Consider the following 23476-nt stretch of genomic DNA (forward strand, 5'->3'; position numbering starts at 1 on the left):
CAAGCGTTTCTGGATTTCCAAGTTATAGCCAATGCGATAACGCCGGATAAAGGGACGTCGCGAGGTTCTCGATCGATCTTTAATAAGCGCTCTGTTCCGAGGATAAGGATTCACAGAGTAGTGTGTATTGCGGGGAAGCCATTCGCGTTGTTGGAGCGCAAAGGAGAATGTAGGTAGGGGTAACGTAGTACGCGTTGGCTAGGTCAGGAGGTTTAGGAGCTACGGAACCGATAAGGGTTTGCCAGGCATGCTCGTTAACGACTATGTAAATTGACGGGTCTATTTATTCTAACCGTCGTTATCGAAAGCGTTAGATGAAGAAATCAGAGGCCGGTAGTACGGGCCGTCGCTTCGCGACGCTACAATCAATTACAACCGATACTGCATTAAAGCGCGATTATTCCAATGAGGGTTTATTATTCGCGATCAAAAATATCGGATTAATTTTCGTTACGCGCTTTCCCCTGCACACTCTCTCGTCGAATGCTACATTTCCGTCGTCGTTGATAATATACGCGTCGCATGCCGAGCGAAATCGCAAATAAATTTAGTGCTGGCAAAATAGCTTTCTCGATAGGTGCTCGATAAGAGAATGAGAGGAAGAGAGACAGCACGGGCTATCATAACGCGCTGTCCAACCATTTTATTGCAATGCTAAAGTAGGTATTGATCCGAATCTAGGAGAATCACGAACTAAGGTGCTCGACGACCATCGATCCGTCGTGAGGGGGGGACGAGATGAAGGGGGGAAGAGGAGGAGGAGGGTAATCATTTTCCGTGTCCTCCTGCTCCTCCTCCTCTTCCTCCTCCTTCTTCTCTTCCGTCGGTTATCCGAATTGGGTTCGAGGGGGTCTCGTAGCAAAGTTGGGGACTAGGAGAGGACACAAACACCTCCGTTCGGGCTGCGAGGAGGAGAAGGGTTCAGTAGGGCCTCCGCTGGCGAGAAGAGGCGAAGAAGATTGAAGGAGGAGGAAGAGGAGGAAAAGAGAGGAAGCGAGAACACCCCTATGTCTCTCTCACCCTCTCTCTCTCCCTTTCTCTCTCACTCTCTCTCCCGCTTTCGAACGAGAGGATGCATGAGAGACTGCTCCAGACCGTGGAGAGAGGGTGCTGCCTTGGGGTTCATTATTCAGGGCTATTGATTTCCATCCACCTCCTACCATCAGACCACCCAACGCCACCGGCGACCATGAGTGAGGGAGAAAGAGGGAATTGAGCGATGGAGATGGAACGAGAGCGAGATTGACGGGTGGCTGTTCTCTCTTGCGAGCTTCCTATCTCTCTTTCTTTCCCTTCCTTAAACCCTCAGCATTTCTGCTCCCAGCATGCTGCGTCAACCTACATACTGACTGACATCTGTTTAAACCGAGCTGCTCGCTCATGACGAGCCTGCGTCTTATAATATCGGTCCGTTGCTTATGGCGTCTTGATTTAATCCGTTTATCGATTGGACATTTACCTTGGTGAAGTCAATTTTGAGATGGAAAATGGAAATCCATGAACGAGTAATTGATTGTAATTCATGTATATTTTACATTAAATATGTCAGATCTATGCAGAATGAGATGTAATTTGCGGTTTATGTACGACGAGCACTAATATGAGCAATATGAAGAAGAATATTACAAATATATTAATATAATAATAATTTTACAATATTATTAATATAGTATATAATATTAAGAGAGAAATAACTCGAAATTATTTTCTGTATAAATCGCTTGTCAAAAATTCTGATAGGCGCGAATTGACGTTGTCTCACAAATATAGGTGTCAAAAATATACGTAGAATAAAATGCTCGGCATCAAATTCGTCTCTCTTCTTCTCTTTCGAAATTGTCTATTTTTGCAAATTCTCGCGGAGTAGCGTCATCCTTTGCCGATCCTTCATCTCGGATTCGGATTTCTCCGTCGTTTTCTATGGAGTTGACGGGGAGGAGGAGGGGGGGGGGGAGTTGGGAAGAAACTTCTACCGAAACTTTCCACCCATAACGGCGGTCCGATAGGGCTCTCAAGCTTTCTCTTCGGAATTTCATGCCTTGGGTTTCCTGTTTGTGGAGGATCAGCTTGAGGATCATGGATAATACCGCAAGACCAACGGCCAATCGGTTTTATCCCTTTGTTTTCAAATCAGTATGGATAAAATATCGCGTCGTCTGCCCAACGTTCGTGCTTTATCGCTCCGATGATATACGTTATTAAATCTTTTCATTAAATGTATTTCATTCGTAATGTATACGCGGTCATATTAACATCATGGTACATTTACAATGAATGATTATTAATTGTAGCGTATGACAAAAATAATTGCATAATACATGAAATAATTTAATATTAATATATGGACTGTTTTATTAATAATCGTGTAAAGCTATAATCATATAATTTTTATCACTGAATGAATTTTATGTTTTTATCTCTTTTTTTTTAATCTGAACATAAGATAATAATAATGTATTTATCATCCGACACATTTATCAAAAAAACACGTTTTAATAATAAGTTATTAAAATAATCAGACTGACGAGTGATGTACTCGCAGGTAGGTCTGAGCACATCTCGCTTTTACTACTTACGCCAGATAGAACTATGAATTCGTGAAGGTTCCGGCAGTTGTGGCATTGTTATTTTCTCTTGTAGATATTTTTACGTTACATTGATATCTAACGTTTCTATGTTATTTATTAGAGTTTATTATTTTATGAGAATAATGTATTATAATTATACGATCTCTTTATTATTATATAGCTTATTATCTCTTCATCGTATAACATAATTCCAATTTATTTTAATTGTAAGACATATTAATGAGTTTATACATCTTGTTTTCCTTATCATATTTTTTCATATTAATCGTACTTGTGCGTCTTGAAAACCATAAATTACATCCGAATCACATGCAAGCGATCAGGCATACTCGAGATTACAGTATGCACGTGTTACAATCAATTACTAGTCACGGGTCCCCGTTTTTCCGTCTTGAAATTGATCCACAGTATGCGAAAGCAGCATGGGTTTGTTCTCTTTGACCGTGCCCAACGTGACGTAACGTAAAACCCCATTAGGTGTTAGCTCCTCCGTCGACGGTTAAACCGTTACTCGGCTGCCGTACGTAGGTGGAACGAGTCACGCTGAGTAGTATTGGTGGGATATATATATATATATATATATATATATACGTAGTCAGAGCGCCGGCAGAAAGAGAGAGAGAAAGGGAACACCGGCGCGCAGGGGTGTACTGGCACTGTGTGTGCCTATAGGGATTGCAGCTGCCGCGGGCGCCGGCGCGAAACCGTCGCTCGCGAGACCACCTCCGCGTGGTGGGCTCGTGACGTCAGCTATCCTCAGTGTGCGGAGAGCGACCGCAGTGTACACCATCTCCACGTTTTGGTAAAAGAGGCGGCGTCGTTGCCGGACGTACACGAGTTGTACATCGCCGTTGATCGGTACGACGATCAGCTGGGGAGACGCAGCTCGTTGTAGCCCCCTTCATTTTTTTCCCCATCCCCCCCTCCGCCACTCGTCACTATTCCGTATCGTGGATTCGCGATCCGGAGGGGATCTTCGACGAGACTTTGGGACACGCACGAGGATCTCGGAGACGGAATTTCGTTTCGGTGGGAGAGGACGCGTCGTCGTCGTCGTCGCCACCAGCCGCTCGACGAACTCGCGCAAATTTTCTTCCCGCGGCTGGCCCACCGTCCGATTCGTCCACTCCGTTCCGTTCCGCTCCGCTCCGAAGTGACGCGGCCCTTTCTTCTTGATGTGTACGACGACGACAACGAGGCGGAGGACGGTCGGTAGTTACGCGGACGACGCTCTCGCCGGCGGTACCAGCGTTTCAGAGTCGAGTGACACCTAGCACGAGGAGCGTTCGTCGCGGGGACAACGGGGTGGCGAGTTTGAAAACGACGATATTCGGTACGGCGATACTTCTCCCGCGTCGCGGTGGTGATGTTATTGATGTTTTGCTCGTGACGTTAGTGTTTAAACGTTAACAAGTACTGACCACGCGCGTCGTTGTTGTTGGGTTTTCTGATTCAGACCGCGAGATTCAGTGCTGATTTTTTGTTCTTCGTTTTAAGACACGAAATTTACTCGATCGCGGTGTTACCGTGGGTTAACTCGACCAGTTTTCGCAAACCGGTCAATTCAAGCGAGATCGTGGACACGTGGAGTTGGATCGGATTGCTCTCTCGGCTCACGTGGTCGTCGAACGACCGGCGGCGCTCGTGGTCGCACGACCGCGACTTTCGCGTACGCGTTCCGCGCGTAGTTTAGACTTGTCGTGGGTGAACTACGCGAATAGAAGGATTTTTTTCGCGCTCTCGTGGAGCGATACTCAGTATTCATGGTGCTTCTGGGCACGCTCGACGTTGATCCGCACGTGAACGTGAACTGTACTCGGTGAGTGTTTTTCGCGTTGTGAGGAACAGGCGTTTCGTTTGTGCGCGGCGGCGGCGACGACGCGTTCCCCATCTTCTGCTATCAACGAACGAAGCGTACATGTCGCGAATAGAAGGAGAGGGATGACGACGCACGACGACCATCGCGATTCCGTCGAAGGGGACAACGTGAACTCGTGAAGAACGACGAGTACGACTTGTGTGACTACGGAACGAGAGACACGGCGGTTCACTCGTGGCGGCTTGCGACTCTTCGTGGGACCTCCGAGATCCGCAAGCACGCGGAATCAACCAGGCAGCGTGGAGCGCTCGGCGATTGTGTGGCCGCGCGCCGCGGACCTTTATCTTTATCAGCCAGGTATCGAATGCAGCCCAGGAAAATTAATTATTTCTCGCAATCCAATTAGCGATTTATTGCGTATGCCGTGCGACACACATATCATTTTCTTTAGTTCCCAGGGTGAAGTCTAGAATAAGGATAGTTTCTATCGAGGTTTCTATATAGGTATAGTTTGTAGGAATTTTTCCAATTTTTTCAATTTCGCGGAGTTATATTTCTCATTTCGGCGCCGCTGTATTTAGCGACGATCGCGATAATCATTTGCTCCAGTTTAGAGCAATCACTTTCGATCGTTATTTCGACTTCGTTAAATAAACATCAATATACTCGTCAGGAAGTGTCTGTAATTTATTCGACTTCTATATTGTCCATCTGTTCGACTTAGCCAACCTGATTCCAGGCTCTATCAATTCTTTTTTTACAAAATTACCCACAAGTTATATAATTTCTATAGATAAAATTTCTGGAGTAAGGACTTACACATACTTTGTTCTGAAAAGTATGACGAACAACTTTCATCATATTTCATTTTCTGGTGGAATTTTTGTAACGCACAGATATCCTATAATGTGGTAAACTTTCTAAATTATTCATAAAGTATTTCGTTATTATGCTTTTTTACTGGAATCAGTCGAATAGTTGGATTTACGTGCTTGAAATGGCAGGGAAATGTTATTTTTCCGCGGGAAGAGCTACTTTGCATCGCTTGCTGTATATCTATTTATGAAGGGCGCGAAGGATGGAAATGAAAAGGGATAAGTTATTGCGTAGATACTTGACACGATTTATGCTCCGCGGGCTATCCTCGTTTTAATATCCGCCGGCTCGCACGAATTTTACATTTTCTACCTCCACAATTTTACATGACGGCGCGAGCCTCGAAAAAAGATGGCGAAGAACTTCTCGCGGTATGTCGGCCCATTCTTCAGTGACTGCAGCTGCGAGCTTTCGCCGCTTCGCGGGTGCATTCTTGCACCGCCGTTTGTGGGAGCATATTCCAAGTATGTTCAATAAGATTCATATCCGGTGACAAAGGGTGTGCTATTTTTCCGTGACATTGCGTGCTTTGAGAGTTTTTAAGCGAAACGCGTATTTTTCACGAGTCGAGGCGTAACATGCGAGTATCTCTTACGATAATAATGAAATGTATCGATAATATTTTTACTATATAACAACATTTATTTAAGTATGACAAGTGCCGCGTTTGTAAAAACATAAGATTTTAGCAGAACGAATTCTGGCGATATGCTATTGATATATCGGGGGTGTAATATCTCCATTTTTCCGCATAAATACTCTGGGCATACTCTCAAATTCGTGCTCCGAGAGGGAAATGGCTAGTGGGCGAGCTGGGAAAAGTTTAAAGGTTACTGATTTTCGGTCAGATTGAGCGACGCGGTAAGCTATCTCCTTCGGTTTCCGAGCTGTGGTAGCGGCAGGTTTACGGATTTCCGAATGAGTTATATATATATATATATATATATATATATATATATATATATATATATATACGCGCGCGGTGGAAATTGCTAGGTAGAATCGGGAGAATCGGTGCGGCAGGAGTCGATTAAATTTTCGCGTTTTTCGTCGCGTCGTGCGCTTCGAGACGCCCGGGTGCTACTTGAGTTTTGGTTTTGGCAGCGCCTCCAAAAGTGTTTCCCTATATTTGCAATCGAGGCAGGTTACAGCCTGACCCGAATCCTTAAGCTAGACCACGGTCACGGGATGCCTCGGCGAGCGGGCACGTAGTAACCTACACGCCAGGCTGTGCCAGGAGCGTCTTCCTTCCTTCCTCCTTTTCCGCTACTCCGGTTTATTCCCTTCTTTCCCGTGGCCCCCGTCTGAAACTTCGCCACCGGTCGGCCCGCTCCTCGCTCTATGCTTCGCAAGAATACTCGATATAAAAGCGGTCGAATCAAGATATTATATGAGTCAAAGGAAGGTTTAAAGCAAGTATATGGAATAAACGTATCGAATGAAAATTCTGCGCCCGCCGATATTATCCCTCCAAGTATTATCAAAATTCGCTCTTTTCCACGATTTGAAAATATTTTCTCGAGAGTGGAGGAGCTTTTGGTTTAAATGAAATTGGACGTTGTATTTTTTAGCGTTAAATTATTCCGTAACATTAAATCTTGCCTTTGTTAATTCTACGAAATCTTTTGAACATCGCACAATATTAAATAACGTACTTTGCAGCGGAGAAAATCTAATCTCATTCGTATTATTCCTCTGTTCCTATCCTCTCTCTATCGAAGCGGAAGTTAAGCTGCTTTTTTTGGTTATAACATATCCCGCCGCAATACTTGAAGGGCTCTTCAGTATTCCGGACGCATTTCCGACGCGATGTTGGTAAAGAGTCGCACTTGTTGGCGTCCAGGGACATGGGGACATTGGACGTGGAACACCGAAGAGCCGGTAGAGAAAAGGTAGTAGTGGTAGAGGGCGAGGATCGCACTCGGAGGGACACTGGAAAGCGAAGCGAGTGCGCGGTGGTCAGCCTGGAGGGTCTCTTGGGAGATTTCTGGACCGCAGTCCTAAATCAGGTTTCATTCCCCTGGCGAGTCTCTGGCACCTCGAACCCTTTCTCTCTCCCTCTCTTTCTCCCTAACTCTCTCTCTCTCTCTCTCTCTCTCTCTCTCTCTCTCTCTCTCTCTCTCACACACACACACACACACACACACACACACACACACACACACACACATTGCAATATATTGAACAAAGCGTACGAGCGCCTCGCTACAACTACTTCTTTTTTTCTAGTCTGACAATTTTCCTCTACGTGCCAAGTAGCATCAAGCGTAGAAAACGGGGAATAGCCTGAGCTGTAGAAATGCTCAAACACCACGACGTGATAGATTCGACGATCAGTCTTTCATCATTTTGGCTCAATTTTTCGAAATGGACCAAGAAAAACTTTATTCTCGCGGATTCTAGCTTCGGTGGTGGTATTATCTCGCGTGTGAATGTGTAAAGTCGAAGGTAATGAGAACATCGCTATAGCGAAGGATGATCGTTCGACCGGGAGATCTGTACTAGGCACATGCATTATCACAAACGATATCGCCGTAGCGCAGGCGTGGATTACATACACCAACACACGGCTATACATTCGAAGACACGTGCGCGTAATAAGATAGCGAGGAACACGCTCGGGATACGAGACATTGCAGGAACGAAGGGAGGTAATTTCTCGTCTTGTGCAAATAACTTCCTCAATCTTCCTCAGTCTTATCGACAGCTTTGCAGAAGGTGGAGGATTAATCCTTTGCACATTTATAAGTTTTTCAGGAATTAGTAATAGTTTGCAGAATTATTTCCACATCTTCTCTTTACTCTTCTCACATGCAAATATACGTAAATATAATCAAATGATATCGATATTTATTTTTATTTGTATAAGTTAGCGCAAATAAAATGATAGAAAAAGAAATAAGAATAGAATTAATAAAAATTAATACGTATAAAATAAAAATTAACATGCATGGAGTTAATAAAGATTAATTAAATTATTTATATATACGTATATCTATGAACGTTTCTGCAACGTCGAAAAAAGACGGAGATAACAATTTTCGAAACTCGCGGAAATAATTCTTGGTATGCGTGTGTCAGAATGTTTCACGTGTGCTCGAAAAGTGCTGCCGTCATACATTTGCGGACACGAGCGGGAACGAAGGACCGCCTTTGTACTATTACGGCCGGAACATTACAGAAAGAGATACTCGCGCTTTCTCCGCGCGCCGTTGCTCCGTATGCAACGACGACGACGACGACGACGACGACGACGGCGACCTACGCCGTTACGCCCATAAACATAGATCAAGCTCAACAATGGCCCGCCGGTAAACGTATTGACATTTTATACTTCCCACCAGCGCTGACTGGTTGCCTCCACGAACGTCGGGTGTGTTACTCAAACTGCGATACCGGGACAAACTGCAGGATACGCTGTCCTCGCCGCGATTCTACGCACGACGAGATGCTAATGGACGAGAACGATACGCTGGGCAGATTTATGAATGGTTGCGATCGAAGGTGCGCTCGAAATGTCGTTATAGTTTACAGATCGTCGATCGCGGAAGTCGAGATAAGACGGGTGCAATAAAACTGTAAATTCTCTCGTAAGATGAACCGTCGTCCCGCTTCTAGATGATTAAGATAATATATACGTATATTTTCACTCTTCAATCTTTATAATATTTTTTAGTGCTAAATTTAACAAATCATTTTTTACAAATTTTGCGATATATCTTTTTCACGATAAACTTAACATTAGTATGTTATTATTTACTAAACATTTACTCAATTTACCCGCATTATATATCCATGAAAGCCCGTGTAATTTCAATATTGGACGTTCTCTGTGCTATTATTTTGCGTAAATGGTGCTAAATCAGATTGATAGCCGATAATCCCCGTGCCTCTCGACACAAGGGAAGATACCTCGCTGAGCGGTTGTTAACCTGATTCTAAACCATATGGCTGATATTGGGTTAATATGGTGAAAGTTCTCGGAGGGAACTTCTCATAGAAGTGTGTTACGGGAACAGCGTTACGTCTGAACGTAACGCAGCGTTCTACTTAGGGCGCGTGATATTAAAGCGAGTAGATAAGGACGATGCATAGTCAGACATGGCATACGTTTCAGTGCGTCGTCTCGTTTTTGCAGTTTTTCTCGTCTTTTTTTTCGTTTATGTCATATTGTCTTTGTAGAACTTTCATTTCTGGCATGTCATACATAGTTGTCACGTTTTCTAAGATGTTTTTGTGACGATGTCGAGGATTTGAAAGAAGACTTCAAAATTGTAGTGCTATTTTTTTTTAATTTAGAGATTAAATTAGCTACAAGCAAATATTAATTAAGAATGCGATCCTCTTACATAATTTTAAATAATCACGTAAATGTTACTTGAACGCCAATATGTTGCGAATATTAGCGCAAGATTGCGTCATTATAAACTCTCTTAATCTCGCACGGAAGGAAAGGTAACCTGTGCTAGCGGAGGGTTAAATATTTATCACAGTCACGCGCACCGCATTATTCACGCTAGACCTTCGGGCATGGTGTTATTTCTTTGGTAGACTTAATTTAGAAATAACAGGATTCCAACTCACGAGTGTTTAGGAAATTTCTTGATCGATAATTTTATTCGCGAAGTGCGTTACCTACGAGTTCTATCTCTTTCCTGTTTTACGCAATATTTTTTCAACGTAAAGAAACATTAATAAAGATGTTGAAATATCACACACGTTAGCAGCGGCGTTAGAAAAAACAAGTAGAGGTGGAAAAACGGATGAGCGAAGGGTTGTGAGTTTCTTATCTATATAGACACGAGCGCGAGATCTCTCACACATCAAAAACAATTTGTATGATTATATACAGGACACTTATATCAAGTAAGACGTACTACGTCGCCTAAATGAAAAGAAGAATATCGTGAATCGACGCACGTTTAAACGAATTGACTAAAAAGTTTTCTCTCACTCAATCCAACGTGATGCATATTATCATTATAGGTATGTATTCTATTATCATTTCTTAAAAAGAGATGTTTTCTCACTAAGACAAACTAGTGTTACGTTAATTTCTTGACGTAAATATTTGAAAATATATAATGAAGTATTTGTTGCGAGACTGCGACATTTGATTTATGATATTCTCTACGATATTACCTTTATTCGTAGGACATGAATTACTAAATAAATGCAGAAAAAAAATGCAAGGACTATAAGAAAGCTTTTATCAGATGTTTTTTGTTATTCACGATAGAAGAGAATATTTATGGCAAATCGCCGTTTATTTCGTGATAAAAATCCAGCCGATGCGTTAGGATAGAGAATAGAGAATATATGATGCCTCGAATTTTTGGGATAACGTATCACGCGTTATATCGGAACCGGCCGTAAAACTGTGACAACGGCAGGTGACGGAGGAAAGTTTTCTTCACGCCGTGTGGCCCTTCAGCTGTTCACGTCGGATCCGTTTACGCCGGTCGGGGAAAATGTTTTCGAATACCACAAGTTGGAATAGGCTGCCGTCGACGGTGGAAACGGTGCCAAAATCTCAAGAGAAACGCGCCCGTGTTTCCCCCCTGCCTTTGGCTCGACGTATCCTACCCTTTCCGACCGCCTCTCGCTCCCCTCGACCCGCTCGGCCTCGCCTCGCTTTGTTATGTTAATTGTTTCAAACTCGGGGCATCATCGCTACGTTTATTTTCCATTCTCGTCGCCTTCCTTCCTCCCTTCCGCGCGGCACACACTCGCCGGCCTCCGTCGACACAAAGCCTCGTTTTCGTCCTGGGCTATTGAGCCACGAAGAATACGCCCTTTGTTGAGCAACATCCTCCTTTCGGATATCACTTCTGATGGTCGTTTAATCATATTTTATTCCCCAAGGAAATACCACCTTTTATATTTTATCGAAACGTAATATATCTTGGATTTTACGCGTATATATTTGATTTTACGTATATCGTATATGAAATAAAATGCGATAAATTCGGAATCGGCTCGTGCGGTTGCGATACAGGTGTCTTACGCGTTAGGAAGAAGCGTAAGATTGTATAAATCGCATTCGCGTGAGCGCATTCCAATCTGATGCATTTGTTTGACTGTGCGTGTGTATTTTTTTACTTTTTTTCCGTATTTCTCATTCGTTTCAAGTCGTGACGGTTGCGCACCCGTGGCACTCCATATATTTTAATGCCCATGCTGTGGAATGCGGACGAAACAGTTATTACAGTTTTAATTAAACGAAAATCATATCATTCCATACATACTTGATAGTAGTCTGGCTGCCGTGGGACACGCTGATGCATTCAACGTAGCTATACATACATAGCGCGCCGCCGCAACATCCCCGATGGTTTTCTGTTTCAAATATTGTATGCCTACCATCCTCTGGGAGGTCGGCCGCTGCCAACTTTCGTACCGCCTCGGCGAAGCTCGTTGGTTGCAATTTTTGTTCTCCGTTTGCATCGGGAACAGTCAGTTTAAATGGACGCACGAAAAACGCGTTATTTGATACGAGATTATTAAGAGCGGCTACATCGTATTCATTATAATCATAAATATATGTAGGTATATGCTTTAGTTCGATATGTAGCCTATTGAAATTCTCATATAAAGTAATATTCATGGCAGACCACAAATATTGAAGGAATTTTGTGTGGTGGCATTCTGGAATATTTTATGTACGCAAAATATGCCGGTAATGGGTCTTTCATCTTTGAATAGGCATACCTCGATATCTTTATAGGAAGGCCTCGGCCGCGGTATGTGGAGTACGAGAGGTATTTACGTTACGGCCATAAATTCAAACGACGTCTCAAAACGAGGTTAGAAATACGGTTAGAGACCGTTTTCACATGCATATCGTTTTTCCTGTCGTGCGTAAAATCGCTTGACTATTTCTCTCGATCTATAATAAAAGCTGTTGGTTGCTGTTTTAAATATTATATAGAAACGAATGGAACTCTGAAATATTAAACAATAATCTGACCCTGTAACGTGCGTGTGCAATTGCGCATGTGTGTGTGACAGTGTAATATTTTAAACAAGCTTTAATATTTAGAACTTGCGAGAGTTTGGGCTTGCGAGATGTATTATCGGGATGAAACTTAGAGATGGTTAAACAAGACCCTTTGTTACGAGGACGTAGAGATTTAATAGCCACGCAAACCAAACGAAGACAGTACTCGCCCTATGTTCTCACGTTGTAGCTTATGCTCGGTAGCCGCATCATTTAGCAAGATATACCCAAGCTCAGGTGCGCTCGTTCCTGTTGCTCGTCTCGTTAATTCGAATTCTGGGCTTCTTGGACGGAACTGTGCCGTAATTTGAAAGCTTCGTAACGGGCTTGCGGAGTCTTAGTAAGGTGTAGTGTTCGGTCAGTCGGCTTCCTCAGTCTTCAAGCAAGGTCATGTTGTCTCTCTTCGGCTTCTCTCCTCTCCTTCGGATCGTGTATCCCTCCTCCTCTCCCCCCCCCTCTCTCTCTCTCTCTCTCTTGTTTCATCGTCTTCGGAGAGTGAGGGAGACGGACAGAGCGAGCAGCTCCTTTGGTCTTTCCCGTAACGGATGACCGCAGGATCTCGGGCGGGCTATCGACTTGGCTTGGGCTCCGCCTGTGCGGGAGAAGGGTAAAGGAAGCCTAGGGTTTGGTTGGTAGTCTGATGTTGTGTAACGGCCTGGCTAACACCAAAGATGTCAGCACAGCATAATATTATCCTAGATGCCTCGCAGTTCGGAATTTACTCCGAGATACATAAGCCCGTGGTTAGCTAATACCGGCGCTTCCCCGACCTCTACATCCTAGAAGTTGCCCGCTCGTATTAGAGGGGGTGAGAGAGGAGGAGAAAACACCTCCCCCTTTCGATATTTGGCCATCCCTTGCATAATCGATCACGACGTTAGCAAAGCAAAAACAGCTTGGCGAGGCTTTCGTGACTGGTCGCGATGTTACGTGTCGTATGGGATTTAGTGCGTATCGCGAAGGGTGTAATATCGATCCTTCCGAGTAAGCGGGATTGCCGTTCCGCCGCGAGAGATGTAATGGATCCTGTATACCATAGGTAGGTTGGGAGAGGTGTTAGGATAAAACTGCGAATTATTGGAAAGCGGGAATGCGGGTTTGTTTCGAAGCGACATGTCGGGCGCAAGGGTGCGCGCACAGGACGTATTATCTCGCCCGCAGTTCAATAGAACGGACCGAAACAAAGGGGGCCACCGAGCAAAATAATGCCGACGTTCAGGGGACCAGGAACTAACTGAGAAAAGGGATCTTGGTACTATTGTGTACGGGCGCGTAGATATTTATAGATGGCGAACGCGCGTGTTGGTGAACGCGCGAGACCGTGTGAGTGGAAAATGAGAAGGACTACGTGAGGGTGCTATCCACAAGGAGTGGAAACAATGGAGGAAATAAAATGAAGCTTAGGACTAGGATAGGGAGCAATCGTGGCGAGAGAGAGAGAGAGAGAGAGAGAGAGAGAGAGCTCGAAGGTCGGAACGTGTATTTATTCAAGATAACACGAGAAGGAAATAGAGCCGGAACTAAATGGAAGGAAGGCGAAAACTATATAGAGCCGCGAAAAGCGAAACTCGGCCCCTTCTTTCAATTCTTCTTTTATCGCGAAACTAGATATTACCTTTGAGAGACGAAGGAGGCGAATAAACAGGACGCGAATAACAACTTTTTAATTCACCAAGTCGGATATGACGAACAACGTGCCACCTACAGCGCGCATCGATTGTATGAATTGAATCGTTACCCCCCCGAACATTACTTAGGAATCAAGGTGTGCGGCTGCAAGTGGCGAACACGGTTTACGTGCCGTGGCGCTTTGCTTTCAATTCCACTTTCAAACTTTTCCACCCGCCACACGCCGCTCTCAAACAAACTGTATACCGAACCGCCTATTTGTTTCTCAACGGGACACGACATTCGTGCGGCACGACTTAATGCGGCAAGAAGATATTCTCGGGCACGCACGCGCTCGACTTCACTATCATTGTTAGCGCGTAGTCGCGCTATCCGTTGCACACTATCATCAAGACTTCGATAACGGAGTTCCCATTCGCGCTGTGAACAATAAATATAAATGTATATGTTAGATCTTTTGTTATCTTATCATCGGTAGTTGAAAAATAAGGTGGTCATGAAAAGCGCTTATTATCAATTCTTTGTTATCTTGGAATAAGAGATTTTATTTCGGTACGATTAAGTTAGAGACAAGGAGACAGGATAAACGCAAGGACACGTGTGGCAGTAAAGCCGGGCGACGACCCCGGTTACTCTATAAGCTCTCCTCCTCTTTCCCCCCTTTGCCCACGTCACTGGGATAACCACCCTTGGCTCCGATCAATCTGGCGTCTGCTCTGCCATCATCGCCTTTGGTTTTCACTATATCTCTGCGTTGGACCGAAGCAAGCACCCATCGTACATCAATGTGTTTCGAACCTACTATACGATGATCAACTGTCAAAATCGGTGATCTGCAAGCGGCGTTCCCGCCCGTCCGCGAAATCGATGACGGATAGTTTGGGTCGGTCGAAGATATTGCTAAGGACGTCCGTATGTAAGCGACCGAGGTATATAGATAGATTGCTGTAGGATTGGCGACGTCGGCTTAATCATCTTCGACAGTGCTTTATCGAGATAGCTATCGAGATATGTTACGCAAGAGCGTGTGATCAATATATCTTGTTAATTTAGCAATACGTGTGTTACAACAAAATACCTTGCATATGAACTTTTCAATTATGTATTTTTTAGTCGTTTATTTTATTTTTTTTTCTCAAAATTTAATATCTGGTTCGTACACAGTTGCGATGTAAGTGACAAGAGTTTTCGCAACGCTTTTCGAACTATCTATCAAAAGAAACGAGACCACGGATTAAACCGCAGACTATCGTACGTTTTCCATTAGGATCCTCTATCGCCCGCAATGCTTCGATAATGTCTTCCAAGTGCGATCGTTCATTCTCTCAGGGGTCAGATATTCGATAAAAATTCGTCCGATTCCGTGAGTGCGGCCGCGTGCACGTTCGCTAGCACGATAGCGCGATTTCATACGCGTTTGCAGTTGGTGCGAGGCCAGACCGACGTCGGGGAAAGGTTGGCTGGCCAGCCAGCCCGGCCTGCCGCAGTTGGCCATCCGTGAACGGCAGTTCGCTTTTTGGCCGGTACGACCGGACAGAAATGTTGTTTAGCTTGATTGAACTTTCGCGGTGCCGGGGGGGGGGGGGTGAGTCGACTTTCAAAGCAACGCGGCGCAGTGCTGTCTGTACCGCCGCCACCTATCCACCTGCATAAACCTCTGATCTCTTCTGTGTTGTCCGCTGTACATCCAGTCCCGCTTGCTTACTTTTTTTATTGCCCGCGCATTGTTGAAACCTGCCCGTGCAATTCTCTTAACGTCCTTTGTAATGTCGATTATAACAGAGTTTCTCTCCCAATCCTTTTTTACACCGCGAACATCTTTTATCACAAGAAAACCTAATAATATTATTGCAATTTCTCTCCATCTTAAAAAAATCTATACAATTCTCAATAATTTTGACATTTTTTCTTCTAAATTTGAGTATATTTATTTTGACTTTGAAATAAATGGTATATATATATTGATGAAATTATACTACAATAGATTATACACATACATTCATTTTGCATATATATTTAATAATAATGAATTGTGATTTTATTAAACAGTAATTTAGAAAAAAAATGGTAATCTATTCGAGTATACTTTTTTAGTTTCTTCTAATCGAGAATATTTTTGATTGATACAATAGCTTTTTCGCATTTGTGGCTTTAACAAAACATTAATGTCATTACATATTTCTTATTTTTATTTCTCTGAAAATTTTATTTCTCCAGGATTACAACATCTTGCTAAAATGAAGTCTGGAATTGCAAAGCGCTCTTCCATGAGCACGTAGCATCCAGCATGGCCAGATTTCTCGATCCCTCATACGTGAATCGCATAAAGGGTGGCGATAAGATCGGGATGAAGTTCGCCGAAAGCATCAGAGAGATAGATTCTCCGGCAGGCTCGATATTACTCGCACACTTTACGCATACGAAGTAATCCGTACGCGTGGAGGCGGCATATTGAGCGAGCATCATCCCCCTCTTTTCGCTCGCGAGGACCACAGAGAGAGAAAGAGAGAGAGTGAGAGAGAGATATCTCGTCTCGGAGGAGCTTGTCTCGGTTTACTGAGAGCGAAGCTATGGTAATCTTTGTCGCTAATACTATTTATCTGGGAACCCAGACCACGCGACGACCCACCCGGCTGTCCGCCTCTTGGCGGGTGGTGCGTTAACGCAAACGGCACGGAGACGCGGCTCGCCAAGATCAACGGCATTCATATTGAACGAGGCGCAGGTTCTGAATATTCATGCCACCGTGTAGGGCGAACGTCGCCGTGCTGCAAGGTGCGGAGACGACGAAGGTGGAGGCAGACTTAGCCGTCGCCGTGCAGAGGGGTAAAACGCGCCTTAATGCCTCGGTGATGTGAGCAAAACATGCCGCATGGTTGTTACTCATACGACGCAAAGGATTCGCGTTCTACAACATCGTATACAGGGTGGCTGATACGACAATACGATAACCTTTAGCGCTCGCCTCGACCTGGGAAGGGGAATAGAATGGACGCCGTTCGAATTAATTAATAATTGTTCTTCCTAGTCTGACACTTGTTGGTACCTTTGCTTAAACTCTTGCAAAGTTGGAAACTGTTATTCATCCGTTTTATTGACTAGCGGATTATAATTTCATATCAGATACATTATTAATTAATCGGTAAAGCCGAAAAAGAAACGCACCCTTCGCGCATCGCCTTTGCATGTACGTCCTGCCGTGGAAGGGGGAGGGGCGAAATTATCTATTGATTTTGAATAGGTGGCCACTATGGCGGATTAGGCTGACCAGCAGGTTGCGGTGATTGAGGCTGTGTCTGGCCTTCTGCCCCGGCTGTCCGCCAGCTTTATCATGCGCTCCCACCATTGGCGCGGAACACGTGTAATCAGCCGCCGATCAGCCAAACATGAGGGCCGAGCCGGCCGCATATTATTTTGCGGTCGGCCGCGGCTTACGGAGTAAACGCGGGAAAAATTTATAGCCTCGGGGAGGGATCCGCTGGAAGAGAACAGCGAGCCGCGATCAAATATCCCGCAAAACTTGAAGTTTTCCCGAGGTCGAGTTAGATTAAGTTGGAAACATATGGATACTCTATATGAAACTTTGTTACACGCGAGCACTTTAATCAGGAACTTTATCGAGCGAAAACGTGCCTCCCCACAAAATTGATCGCGCCGAAGATCTGGTCTCGTCGTCGCGATCTGTCAAATATCAAAATAGGATAGCATGCAGAAATCTAGCAGTTGATTTTTATTAGTGTGTCTACTAATAGAATTACATGCACAAAATAAAAAACAACTAATCTCACAAAAAACAGCTGTAAACAATTAATCGAAACGTGCCATTGCAAAATGATTTTATCAATTACTTGAGTGTAAGTTTAGTTGAGTCGAGATTGGATAGATTGATTTTAAGGGGGCGGAAGGACGGGGACGGAGAAATACAACGGGATGTCGCGAAATCGTCCGAGAGCGGAAGCGCGATCAAGAGACGCGAAATCATAGCACCGCGAACGAACCGCACGTGAGATAAACGTTTCCCCGCGCGCCGTGCCGTAGAACTGTCCGCTGATTTATTGGGCAAATTAAAGAACTTTCCAGTCGGCATTCCTAACCCTTCCCGCGCTTGTTCTACAAAGTGGCTCTAATTAAAAGACTATAAAGAGTCAGCCGCCATGTAACGGTGGCTCACGTACGGTAGACTGTAGGTTGGTTCGTTGGGCAGGGAGCGGGATTGCGGGGGAAGAATGGAGTGTCTGGGTGAGAGCATGGACGTTTCTTTCATGTCTGACCGTCAGTGTAACGCGCTTAGATAGAAGGGTTGTTTAAAAGTGGAGCGGGTGGCATGAATTCCCAACGATGATACGATGAGGAGAGGAGGGCGGAAAATGCAGGAGTCATGCCGCGAGCAGACTGCGTGCACGTTAACTGATCTCTCCAATTATTTTTACGTCGGTTTGCGAGTAACGACTGTATTACAGAATTCTATTGTTTAACCTGTTAATTTTTACGGTGTGCGACCGCTGCGAGTCTTCGAGCGACGGTGGCACGCGAGGCATGCCGTTAATTCGGAACGTTTTCCTTCCCTAAATCCTAAATCTCTTTCACCGTTATATACACCAGTCGTGGGATATTCGCCCCCCCCCCCCCGTGTATTTCCAAGATAATTCTATCGCACGCGGAGCGTATCCCCCGAACCTTCCGCGAGCTCACCCAACGTAGCGTATATATCTTCCGCGGGAAACACGTCAGCGAAAAAAAAGGTTTCATAATTCTTAATTCAGTTATTGAAGGATCGATATGGGAAAGTGCCATATCTTGTAATGCGTCAGCGCGAGAACAGGTGGAGGCTGTCTCATACAGTTTCATTCACGTGCCTGCAATCTCCATAATCCAGAAAGAACGTTCCTATACAAAGATAAAATCTGGTTGGATACACAGTTTTCAAGATACAACATTATAAAAATGATAAATCTATTGATTACAGTTCTTTATATAGTTATTTAGAAAATTATTATTTTTACAATTATTGTTGTATTTTTTAACTGACAAATGTTCTTATTTTTATCATAATTTTTACCTGTTGTAAGTAAATTTATAACAAGAATGCATAATTAATTAATTGTAGACTTTAACAATATTGTTAGATATGTATGTCAATGTACGAGGTATAATTGATATAGCGACCCAAAATTTGCAGACGTGTTCTTGCATGAATTTGAAGCTGATGTCTTCTTAGAGAAACCATCAATAATTTTTAAACTAGCTTCCTATTAATCAAGATATAATGATATAAGAAAGAATCACACACACACACACACAAACTTCAATTTTATATTTAATTTCGATAAATTTTATTTTAATATTTTTGTAAATCATATATCAAGATATATCGAATATAACATAAAAAATTAGAAAATTGCGAGAATTATTTGTCGCGTTTTCATTAATAAGAAAAGATTGATTTTAAATCAGTCAAAGAATTTGTCTGAAAATATTGGCCCGTATAATACAGTTGCGTCTTGTAGACGGCACTCTACTGCAGCGTTGATCGAAAATGTCGTTGTATCCTCTAGAAACGCGCCGGCGTTACGACGCTTTTAAGGGCAGCGATCCGACGCCTTCCTCTTTAATGAGACGAGCGACAGAGCTGTGTGCAGAAGAGGGGGAGGAAGATGTTCTCTCGGTTGCCCATGTCCCGTGGGGTAGGTTGATGCTGCGTATACCTACTATCTCCTTTCGGGAGCGCCGGGGGAGATGGAACGAGATGGAACAGTCACGACGAGACGGGGACGGGACGAGGCGCGTTGGTTCGAATAAGAGACAGATCTATAGCACGAGGGGGGGGGGGTCTCGCCGGGGATGAAGGAGGAAAGCAAGCAAGCACAGGCAAGGAAGCAAGGCAGGCAGGCAGGCAAGCAAGCAAGCAAGCAAGCAAGCAAGCAAGGCAGGCTTGCGAAACGTTACCTATAGCAGTAGGCCGTGGCTGTATTGATCAAGACGAGGCGGGACGGCGGAGCCTCCCTACGCCTCTATTTCCGTTGTTGGCCCTGTTCTTGCCTCTCCTCGCGCCTACGTGGAGGAGGGTCTTGTTCCTTCGATCCCCTGTTCCACCGCTGCCCTTCTTTTCTTTGGTACTGACCGCAACCTCCGTGTGCTTCCACTGCTGGGGGCGAAACGCCGCCGCCATCGCCCGATACCAACAGTGGGCAATCTCTCACGATCAACATCAGCGACGGTGGTCTTCTGAAATCTATTCGTTTTCAGATGACCAGGCTGCGGGAAACGGAGTGCCGGGCGCTTGGGAACTCGCTGGTTTTTCTCGCCTCATCGATTTTTCTCGTTCTTCGCGTATTCATGCCGTGAATAATTTACGCGGATAATTTTGTACCGATTTTTCCCCCGAGTCGCACCTTCCGTTTGATTGCTTAGGTCCTTGAGTCAAGTTTGATGTTTCCGCATCATTGCGCCGTTTCAGGAGCCTATTATTTATAGATGACCTGTTCAGATAAAGGATCTTCGGTTCGATGCATCTCCAGCGGAGTGGAGTTTATCAATTTGTCGCGTGAAAAAAAAGAGAGGAACGCATAAAATCGAATTTAATAAATTACATTTATAATATTTATACATTCCTCGAAAAATATCGGTAAATTCTTCTTATATATATATATATATATATATATATATATATATATATATATATACGTTGGTATATAATTCTTGTACGTATATGTGTATAGATAGAAAAAAGTTACATTCAGGGAAAGGCAAATGGAATGAACTGATGCAAGCTCGATTCTTCTAACCGAGGTCTGTTTTACACTCAGTTCTCTGCACATTTTATTTTTCTTTAGACTTTCTCTCAGAATTTCCCAAGAATTCGACTATATTGCGGCTCGCATACCGCCTTCTTTCAAGATGGATCCAACGAATGAGTGAAACAGCTGTTTCATAACATACTGTGTTTTGCCTCGCGATTACAATTCACGAATATTTTCGCAAAGTATCGCAATGTGACTCAACAATATCGCGCCGAAGCCGCTCATACGGACTATGATTAAAGTATATGCGTTGGACATTTCGCGTACCTATTTCTAGTTACAATTCAGCCGGCACCGCGACTGGATACGGGTATGTACACAGTTTTAGCCGGACTTTCCCAGGGAAATACCCAGAAAATTTTATTTCGCCCGTTGTCATGGCAGGCATAAACGGTCAGGGTAACTAAAAAAGAAGAAAAAAATGCACGGACATTCCGTCCGAATACCGGTCCTGGTACGAACGAACGAGTTTACGTTTCAGCCGTCGCGGATCGAGTAAATGTAGGGAAAGATGAGGGATTGCGGTTTTCAGGCTGGATCGAACTGAGAGGAGAGAGGGAACGAGGGATGACCGAGGGAGGATTCGTGTCGCGGGGACAGGCGACTCCCGTTTGAGGGTAGTGGAAAAAAATTTCGCGCCCCCCCTCGTTCCCCCTCCCGCGTGTCCGTGCGCGTGGATTGCACGGGTGTGCGCGCCAGGCACGTATATTTATGCGATACATTACGTATTCGGGTAAATGACACGTGGCTTGATTTACCGTCGTCGGGAATACGGCGGCGGAATAAAACGCGCGAGCGGATGGCACCGCGTGATTCCTGAGTAATGCACCTCGCGCAACGTCGACGCACGCGCGGCGCTACGCTATCTGCATTTTAATCGTCTGGTTCCGTCGCTAATTAATCACGCCGCGCAATGCCGGTGCGTTCACGGTGTATTTTTCGTCGCGATTTATTTACCCACGGGCGAATTATGCCGCCTTATGATCTCGACCGCACGCTGTTCTCTCTCTCTCTGTCTCTCTCTGCTTGGCGCGCAGCTTGTTGTGGATCTTTTTGCGGAGCATCACATCCAGAACTCCGACATACACGGTCGGAAAATGGTGCTACAGCTGCATTGGCAACTGCTAATACGCTATGTTTATATTTTATACATCTGTTGCATTGTTCCGTGCCCGACCAATTATTCAAATAAATGTATTCTTATTTACGATATTTTACCCGGCGCTTTTTTCACGATGGCGAACGAAATCGCGACGATTATAGGAAATAATTACGACCGACTGATGTGAATAAAAATTGCTGCGAGATATTGCGCGTTGCACAATGGTTAGAAACAAAGCGCGGATCTTTTTTTAGTTTCACCGAATAACGTGGTAACCGGAGAACATTGTACCTGCATGACCACAGCGTTGATGAGTTGCGCTCTGAGCCGTTCTGCATTTTGCGGGAGATGTAATCTGTAACAGCGATAACAGCAAACAGCAATTTGCAGAATCCAATGTTAGCTGCCCATATCACAGAAATTAATGAGTAACAATCGTGATTTCAAACGGTAATTAGATAGGCAAATTGAAACGCTGCGAATGCCTGCGTAGAGCATATATTTTGTGTTCTCGTGCGCGGGCACAAACGAAACCTTTTACATACTAGGCACAATGCGCAATTAATCTTCCGCGCGACAGTAAAACAATGCGTTTAAGGGCTAGAAGATATTTCATCGCTCTTGTTCCTGGAATTTAGCTGTCTCTTTAACCATGCAATTCCGGATATAGTTCAAAAGTGTGGCACGGCGTCGCGAGATTGTAGTGGCTCACTTTGAACGGTGAACACGGCGCGGTATGGCAAACCCAGGTTTGGAGAATAACTGGGATTTAAGCGCCGAAAGTTTCGTCCAGAACACGCACCCAGTTTAATTCCCTTTCGCCTTTCAGCCCTTAAAACTCGCGAACCGACGGCCACGTTCTAATTGATGTAGTTTTTATCGACTTACGCACGCCTCGAGCCGTGGCGTTATTCATTCAATGCTTTTCGCCAGCCAGAGGGTTGAAAGAAACCGCATCGTTTACCGGCTTCTCCACGGCGTGCGCTTTCGCACCCTCGTTCGATCTATTGCCGCCTTCTTCGAATGCTTTCTACTTAACGAAATCAATATGCTAAAAAGTGACTTACACACGTATTATAATTTGTAAACTTCTGAATATAGATAAATTAGAAAAATGTTAATGATGCAAAAATACACTTGGCGTTCGTATTTATAGTAGGTATGTATTATAATTGTGCTGAAGAAAAGGACGAGAGATATACGCGGATATAATTATATTTTAGAAACTTAAACATTTTTTTGTAAAAGAATGTTCGTATCTTTTAATTAGAGTGCGCATAAATTTTATTTCTCTATGATTATTAATTTACATACGTTTAGACATAATTATCCAGGCTTACATTAACCTGGTTATGGACCAAAATTTTTATCATTCTGCGACGCAGAATGAACGTAGCGAGATAAGATGAAAATGGTCGCTGAAAGTCTGTTGCTTCATAAGACCAAAGCAGAGGTCAGAGAGATAGCGAGATAGAAGGAACTCCTTAGGAAGAGTAGTCCGCTACCTCGCGATCCAGACAAATGCACTCCAGTTGTTTTCCCCGGCTCGTTCCGTTCCGGTCTTTATCAAATCTCCTCTCCCTAGCCCGGGTCGGGGGGGCTTTCCGCAGTTTGGAAGACGCGGCCGATAAGGTCCCCTCACTTGTGCCGCGGATCGCGCTT

General features: G+C 44.3%; 1 protein-coding gene across 3 annotated transcripts in view; it reads left to right on the plus strand.

Annotated features, from left to right (window-relative positions):
* The window catches only part of Bru3 (bruno 3), a 620785-nt gene that overhangs the window by 59323 nt on the left and 537986 nt on the right, over positions 1–23476 (plus strand). The window contains exon 1 of one of the 3 annotated variants that reach the window (XM_071779535.1): positions 3332–4764. The exons of 1 other annotated variant lie outside the window; for it this stretch is intronic. The gene's annotated coding sequence lies outside the window, so the exon portion shown is untranslated. Of the gene's footprint in view, positions 1–3331; positions 4765–23476 lie in introns of those variants that run through there. One more of the 3 variants, XM_071779544.1, reaches the window with a different exon arrangement.

This window comes from Temnothorax longispinosus, chromosome 5, assembly GCF_030848805.1.
Source record: "Temnothorax longispinosus isolate EJ_2023e chromosome 5, Tlon_JGU_v1, whole genome shotgun sequence".
Taxonomy (NCBI): Eukaryota; Metazoa; Arthropoda; class Insecta; order Hymenoptera; family Formicidae; genus Temnothorax; species Temnothorax longispinosus.